This window comes from Xenopus laevis, chromosome 6L (genome assembly GCF_017654675.1).
Source record: "Xenopus laevis strain J_2021 chromosome 6L, Xenopus_laevis_v10.1, whole genome shotgun sequence".
Classification (NCBI taxonomy): Eukaryota; Metazoa; Chordata; class Amphibia; order Anura; family Pipidae; genus Xenopus; species Xenopus laevis.
The window spans coordinates 2,147,210-2,153,687 of NC_054381.1; the positions used below are offsets into that span (position 1 = coordinate 2,147,210).

A 6,478-nucleotide genomic window follows, 5' to 3' on the forward strand; every position below is an offset into this window, starting at 1 on the left:
TACATCTGCTAGGAGAGGAGCCCCCCTATAAGATATATTGGATCTAACTGTCAATGAATATCTGACACCCAAATCCTACATGTAGAGAGACATGATATCTGGTGTTTTAAATAGAGTGAGCTCTAATAAATTTTCTAGGCAAAAGGAGCCCCCCTATAAGATATATTGGATCTAACTGTCAGTGAATATCTGACACCCAACTGCTGCATGAAGACAGAATGAAGAGAAACAGATGCTGAGAGAGGAATAGTGAAGATAAACTTGATTATTTCAGAAACAATGCAGAATATTTAATTGATTGTATTTAGAAAGTTTCTTACTTCAGTATGAGGAAGCTTATATTACATTTAAATTTTTGTGATAGTTCCCCTATAACTTTACACATTGGCTGACGCGTTCCATCTACATAAAAAAAAATTTGCGGAAAAAAGATTTCTACATTTAAATGAAATCCAATAGACGTCTTTCATCATGACTGCGCATAAAACTGCTCTTTACTCACTGCTCCTGGTAAATGTTGCATTTTTAAAATGCCTAAAAAATAAAACATGATTGTAATAAAACATAAAATACTTCAAACCTGAAGGGCCTATTTGCTAACATAAGAATTTCTAATTTTTCTCAAAAGTTTTTGTTTTTTTAAATGACTTTAAGGGGGGTTATTTATCAAAGGTTGAGGTTTTTTTCCCAGCCAAATTCTTGTTTTTGAGGATAGTTTTCAGTTCAAACTCTAATTTTTGGGATAAAAATAAACATTTTCCAAAATGTACTATGCCCTGTAGCTGGAAATAGCTTGAATCCAAAAATACTCTTAAAACCTGTCAAGGTCATGTAGAAGCTGCACAAAATAAAGTCCAGAGACTCTGCAGTTCACTCCCTTTGCCGGTATTAAAATCTGTTAATTAATATCTGGAGGTCATGTAGAAGTCGGCACCGTATTTATACCCAATTTTTTCCAGCTTTGCCACTTTCACTGAGATATTTCAAATCTACCAATGATACATCACCTATGCAGGTCAGGTGACCAATCTATTTGTTTATTTCTTCAGCTGAATCTTATTGACTCCAATAAGGATTAATTATATCTTAGTTGGGATCAAGTACAAGCCAATGTTTTATTATTACACAGAAAAAGGAAATCATTTAAAAAATTTGGATTATTTGGATAAAATTGAGTCTATGGGAGATGGCCTTTCCATAGTTTGGAGCTTTCTGGATAACAGATCCCATAGCTGTAATTTTAGAAATGCTGTCACATAATGGGTTTATATAGTGGATTTCATAGTAATGTCTGATTAGTGCTATTAACCTGGGAATTGACTTGTATTATTAATGTGTGCTGTTCTGATACAAAGGAGTACTAACCTGGTAAATGGCAAATTGTATTGTTTGAGTTTGTATTAATATATATTATAAATTCTATTCAACTTATTAGTATCACTGGGGCAAGGTGGGGAAAAGGCTGCAGATAATTTTGATTTTAACCAGTTCATATAAGCAGCATTACTGTACCCCCAGCTGTAACTCTTCTTCCCCTAGTTTTCTATAGAACTTGCCTAAGACCATAATTCGAGATGCAAGAAAGAACCAATAAGAACTTTATGAAAACATTCAATATAAATGCAAAAGAAGTGACCAATGAGAACGCTGATTCCCATGTCAGACATCTTGCTCTTATCTTACATACACAGATAATTATATATTTCTTTCATTATATGACACTGGAATGAGACATGGGGATAAAGGACAGACTTGTTCTCCGTTACCTGGGACAAATCTCTGCCTGTTTATACTGATTAGACTGGTGCAGAAGAAACAACCCTCAAGAGCTGCTTTTTAACTTCAGTTGTGTCTAGAGTTGCCACCCGGCCGGTATTTTACTAGCCTAGCTGGTAAAACACCTGCCGGGGCCGGTATTACAAATTTACCGGCAATGCAGTTGCCGGTAATTTGTAATACCCTTTAAAAAAAGTCCCTGGCCTGCCCCCAATTCGCAAAGAACTTACCTTTTTCCAGCGCCGTGGAAGTCTCTGTGATGTTGCTCCGCCCCTTTTGCGGGACGTCGCGTAGCTCCGCCCCTTTTACATCAGGGAACGGCCCTTTTTTGTGCCCGCCCCCCATTGGCCGGTAATCTTTTTGAGTAAAGGTGGCAACCCTAGTTGTGTCCTGGAAGCCAGTGGTTTCACAGTACTGTCACTTTAAACTTTGCATTCTTGGCCTTTTGAATTTTCAAAACTGTATTATGCCCTGAAGATGGAAATAGCTTGAATCCAAAACTACTCTTAAAACCTGTCGAGATCATGTAGAAATCAATAGAGGTCCTTGGAACCATATGAAGATGTGTGTAGCCATCACCATGTTTGGGTTTTTTAGGTGGTTTACACATGAAAACTCAAATTTGAGCAAATCGAGTTGTTTTTGCCTAAAACTTGATACATGTATTTGGGGTTTTTCACCCTGAATTCACTGATTCTCTGTCTGTCTCTACATTATCTGCTTCTCAGTGTGACAGTTGTGGAGATGGGAGGGGGAAGGGCACAGGGTTCCTGTGTGTATTTGCCATAGAGAACAAAGTGTGTGTTTGAGTGTGAAAAGCGGCTGGAAGATTCTATTGTATGTGCAGCTGTTTTGTAAGTAGGACTGGGGATCAGCTCTTGTGCTCCCTGTTATATCTTCTCATCTCCTCTGTCCCCCACTCCCTGTTATATCTTATATTATCAATTATACAGGTATGGGATCTGTTATCCGGAAACCCATTATCCAGAAAGATCCAAATTATGGAAAGGCTGTCTCCCATAGGCTCCAATATAATCAAATAATCCAAATTTTTAAAAATGATTTCCTTTTTCTGTGTAATAATAAAACAGTCGCTTGTACTTGATCCCAACTAAGATATAATTAATCCTTATTGGAGGCAAACCCAGCCTATTGGCTTTATTTCATGTTTACATGATTTTCTAGTAGACTTAAGGTATGAAGATCCAAATTACGGAAAGATCCATTATCCGGAAAACCCCAGGTCCCGAGCATTCTGGATAACATGTTCCATACCTGTATTTTATAATTACTTCACTTTACTTTACTGTCTGTATGAATCCCTTCTATTTGCCTCTGCTGTGTATTCATCAGAACCAACTGACTCGGATTTTATTCTGCTGTGTGTTCTGTTATTATTCATGGAACTGGATTTATTCTGCTGTGTGTTCTGCTATTATTATTATTATTATTAATGGAATAGACACTGTTCTTATTCTGCAGTATCAGGTTACAGATCTCTTCCCGATGATCCTCCCGATGCTGCTGTGATTGAGAATGAAGCAGAAGGGGCAGGGAGTCCGGCAGACTGACAGTTGCGGGCTGTACTCACTGGCTCCTACTTCTCTGCTGATCTCACAGGCACATGCTGCAGGCTCCTCCCTCACAGTAGAAGAGACAATGAGAGCTCAGGAACAGAAAGGGGCGGAGCTTTATGACAGACCAGGAAGTATCTAAGTCATCGGAAGGTTTCAACTTGTTAGAAAGCAAATAGAATGGAATTCAGGAAAAGGTATGTTATTTTGGGCACTATTTTGAGTCATTTAGAGACACAAAAAGGTTTACTTATTCTTTAATAATAATTTAAGTCTGAGTGATGTTACAAGATCCTCAAACACCCCCATTTATAACTGTCCAACAGCAAGGGATGTAGTACAATCAGCTGTAACTCGTCTCCCCCTAGTTTTCTATAGAACTTGCCTAAAACCATAATTTTAGATGGAAGAAAGAACCAATAAAAACTTTCATGATCAAAAACGTCACTATAAATGCAAAAGAAGTGACCAATGAGAATATTGATTCCCAGCACCATGTCAGACATCTTGTTATCTTACATACATCGCTGCGAAATATGCTGGCGCTATATAAATAAAGGTTAATAATAATAATACACAGATAATGATATATTTCTTTCATTATATGACACTGGAATGAGACATGGGGATAAAGGACAGACTTGTTCAGTGAAACTGGGCTTAATGTTTCCAACTCCAGTTGCAGAACAAACAACATGGAGCCAGAGTTACTCACATCAGCTGAGATTCTCATTGGACGATTAGTGTGAATATTAAATCAGTCACTGGCTGTGGAGATTTGGGGAAAAGAATACAACTCTGATGTTGCTGGACTACAGCTCCCAGCATACCTCACATTTTATTATGTTACTCTTATTTTTAACTTCAATTGTGTTCTGGAAGCCAGTGGTTTCCTTCACAGTACTGTCACTTTAAGCTTTGCATTCTTGACCTTTTGGCCCCTCACAGCAGCCGTCTTCCTCCTGATAAGAGGGACACTGAGTGGGAGTGGCTATTCTGATAGAGGAGAGGGGGGGGGTGGGCAGGACTCATGATCCAAAAACAGAGGGGGGGACTCAGATACTGCAGCAACAATATTTGTAAGTCTTCTGGGTGCACCTCCGTTTGAATCCACTGTATGATATAGTCAATGTGAGGATGAACCAAGCAAGTATAAGTCATGGGTAGTTGTACCTTCTCATGTCCAGGATTGTCAAAGGGACCCCCGCTCCATTCATGTTAGACAGTTGCCTGAGTAAAGGTGGCCATACACGGGCTGATAAAAGCAGCTTATTGGCCTGTGTATGGGGCCCCCCAACGAGCTTCCCTGATCGAGATCTGGCCAAAAGTCGGGCAGAATTTGATCGGATGGGTCTAAAAATCACGTCTGATCACGGCCGCATCTGTTCGTTGATACGGTCACGCTATCCGACCGCCCGTTAACATTCGTTAAGATCCGATCGTTGGGCCCTACGTTGATCCAAGGTGGGCATATCGGGGAGAGATCCCAGACATCATCAAACGAGCGGATCTCTCAGTGTATGGCCACCTTAGGTAACAGCTAAACTACACAAGACATTCTGTACAATGGTGTTGACTTGGATGCACTACAGCTCCAGGCTCTCATTATCTTCTGCTTATTAAAGGAGAAGGAAAGCTACTGATGCAGTTCATTCCCAATAGCTTTGCAAGCTAGAATACTGTACTTATTGTGTAAAATGTTTTACTATAACATACCTCCCAACTGTCCCTTTTTTGGAGGGACAGTCCCTCTTTTGACAGCTCAACCCGCAGTCCCTCATTTGTACTGGAAAGTCCCTCTTTTCTCTGCACTGAACAGCCAGAAAAAGAAACAAAGTTTCTCACTTAATTGGCTTTTAGCAGAGAGCCCAGAACAGCTAACAGGTGCAATTAAGATACTTTGTAACAATTTTGAGACACAAAAACACAGTTTAGATAAGGAGAAATATTTTCAAACTTTCATAACCTGCCAAATTTTGTAAAACAAACATGGTAATTAGGGGGTGTGGTCAAAAAATTGCTGCGCTACGTGCAAGAAAAAAATTTTTGTCCCTCTATTTACTTCCAAAATGTTGGGATTTATGCTATAAGTAAACACAAAGAAATCCCTGGCACACAAGGTAATGCTGGCAGGTGAGCCCTTGCTCAGAATTTATTGTGTGATTATGACATGGAGGTGGTACTGCAGTTAAGTAACGCACTACATTATATGAGATTAAGTGGGGATCCCTCTGTGAAATTCAGAAATTAATTAAACATTTTTCTTAATAGTGTTGTAATGGAGGAGGTTCTCTCAGAGAAAATTCTAAAAGTAAAGGCTAAAAGTAAGTAAGCTTTATCAGAAAGGTCTATGTAAATATACCAGTAACCCCTCAAAGCAGGGCCGGAACTAGGGGTAGGCAGAGAAGGCACGTGCCTAGGGCGCAAAGCTGGAGGGGCGCCAGGCACGCACCTTCTCTGCCTCTGCTATCCCCCTAGTCCGGTCCCTGTTCTGGCCGGCGTATGAGTTTGCGCGAGTGAGCATGCGCGAAAAATACTAGTGCGCATGCGCGAAAAACCGGAAGTGCGCATGCGGGTATTGGGCGCTTTACCGGGCCAGGCTGCCTGGGGCACCTGCCCGGGTTGGCCCGGCACTGCCTCAAAGTAATGCTGCTCTGAGTCCTCTGTCAAAAGAAACATCACATTTCTTTCCTTCTATTGTGTACTCATGGGCTTCTGTATCAGACTTCCTGTTTTCAGCTTAAACCTCCAGGGCTAGGGCTTGAGCATGCTCAGTTTGCTCCTCTCTCCCTCCTCCCTGCTGTAATCTGAGCCCAGAGCTATGAGTGAGCAGGAAGTGATGTCACATGAAGCTAATATGGCAGCTGCTATCATAAACAAACAGAGAGAGCTCCTAGAGCTATTGATACTGGTATGTTAAAGCAAATATAGTGTTATAGCTTGCACTATTGTGGCTAATTGATTGGAAATAAATTGTTTTGGTAGGTTTCATTCTCTTTTAATTACTTTAATATGCATTTGCTGTAACACCCATTCACTATGTTACATTACTTGCTTAAGCTTTAAATTGCTTTGTGGATCATGTTTCTGTAAGCTTGACAAAGGGGTTTACCCCAAAACATTGCATG

The 6,478-nt window shown here is 40.2% G+C and overlaps 1 protein-coding gene across 1 annotated transcript in view; it reads left to right on the forward strand.

Moving 5' to 3' along the window:
- Positions 1 to 6,478, forward strand: part of LOC121394826 (zinc finger protein 239-like) — a 601,589-nt gene that overhangs the window by 82,880 nt on the left and 512,231 nt on the right. The window lies entirely within an intron of this gene.